This window comes from Cynara cardunculus, assembly GCF_001531365.2.
Source record: "Cynara cardunculus var. scolymus isolate 2C chromosome LG 12, CcrdV1, whole genome shotgun sequence".
Lineage (NCBI taxonomy): Eukaryota > Viridiplantae > Streptophyta > Magnoliopsida > Asterales > Asteraceae > Cynara > Cynara cardunculus.
This window is the reverse complement of record NC_037539.1, coordinates 7,685,675-7,687,850: the sequence shown is the minus strand read 5'-3', so window position 1 is coordinate 7,687,850 and position 2,176 is coordinate 7,685,675.

Here is a 2,176-nt window from a genome sequence, read left to right as displayed (position 1 = left end):
GGCGTAAATGGTAAACAAAATTTAATATTTGGTAACATCCTACTCGATCTTTCATGAATCTTTTTTCATGCAAAATTATTTTCTTCCAAGATTAGTTTACTTTCATGAATCTTTTTTCATGCAAAATTATTTTCTTTTAAGATTAGTTTACTTTCATGAATCTTTTTTCATGCAAAAATATTCGAGTTATATATTATACCTATTGTGATATACTGTGATACTCATTGTGATATATTGTGATACCATTTGAGTACATAATGGGTATCACATTGTGTATCTTTGTGATTACTTGGTATCTGCCGGATTTTTGTTCACCGGAGGTCGGAGAAATGAGAGATGAGAGAGGAGAGAGAGAGAAGAGAGGAGAGAGAAGTTTTTTAAAAATACCTAAAATGCCCTCTAATTATAATTTTAACTCAAACTATCATAATTATTAATTTTCTAATTTATCCGTTGATTTGTGGTTGAGATTGGATCTCACAGTTACTACAAACTAATCAGTTCTCTCTTGTATGGGCCCATATATATATAAGATATAAGTATAATCTTTATAATCGTTCGGAAGGTCAATTAAATATTTCCTGATCTAAGCCATTTAAACATACACTGTTCTCGTGCTAAACATATTCATATGTTCATAAATCGTACCCTTAAAATATTAAAATTATCAAATCTCAAGACAATAATTGAGTTAATTAAACTCCAATTTCAGTCCATAAAAAGCTAAATAAAACTTGAATTTTAGGTATAATATATAACTCGAATTTGTTGAAAGAGCAACAAGCTCGAGCTTGAACATTCAAAAAGTATTCGAACTCGTTCTTGTCCTGCTCTGAAAAAAGTATTTAAACTTGAACTGGTATTAACTTTTTTCCAACTGAACTCAGAACATATTACTCTCGTTTACACTCCTATTTGGACAACTTCATATTATCTTTTTCATCACATTAAGAACATGTTTTTAGCTGATGGGTTTCTAAGAAAATTTATCTAACCACAAAGGTGGTGTCAGATTGGTTTGAATTTGACTCCAAAGATCAAAAGTACCTAGAGGTCCCAAGTTCAAGTCTCAGGTTCAAATCTACAGAGGAATAAAATTCTTTTGTTGCCACGGAAGTTCAAATGCGATAACTCCAAGCTATCTGCAAAATAGATGGTCGCCCTAAAATTAATCGGCTCGCATAGCAATTTAAATATACAGATTAATATATATATATATATATATATAGGGTTGGGTTCACGTTAGACCAATGGTTTTTCGTAAGACCCGTGAGACCAATTCTCAACCCTTGGATTAGATCTATAAGCTGACAATCTAAACATTCATAAACGCCACAAGATTTCTTAATAATTACCAAATTGCCACCATGCAATTTAAACCGTTAGATCATTAACTTATAAAGTTGATCAATGAACATAAATTGGTCTTACGGGTCTCACGAAAAACCTTTGGTCTCACGTGAACCCAACCCTCTCTCTCTCTCTCTCTATATATATATATATATATATATATATATAGACTTGGGATCATGTGAGACTAGCCTATTTTCGTGAGACCCGTGAAACCAACATTTTACACTTGAAACTTCACAACAAAATGCTGTGAAGGTAACTTTTTAAAACTTTCACAATGTTTTTGCTGTGAAGGTTCGACTTTTTTTAAACCTTCACAGCGTTTTTGCTGTGAAGTTTATGTGTAAAAATGTGGTTTTACGGGTCTTACGAAAACAAGTTGGTCTCACGTGAACCCAACCCTATATATATATCTATACTATATTATAAAGCATTTGACTAAAACTCTTAAAACTCTTAAAAACTCTTAAACTCTTAAACGATTTCATCCTTATCCGATTTCATCTCATATCTGAATTCGTGTAACTAATTACTGATAAACACAATCAAATACAGGATAAACATCTCATTTTAAATATAAAAAATATGAAATATAATTAGTATAATAATTAATATTTAACAGAATATTTAATTATTATCTTTATAAAATTTGTAATATTAAACCAAAAATAAATTGTTTTATTATTAAACTTAAATTAAATTATATATAAAAAATATATATTATAAATCATTTGACAAAAACTCTTAAAAACTACTTTTTATGTATAAAGTAATGTTTATTAATGCATATTATTTAAAACTCAATATTACAAGTAAATTGTGT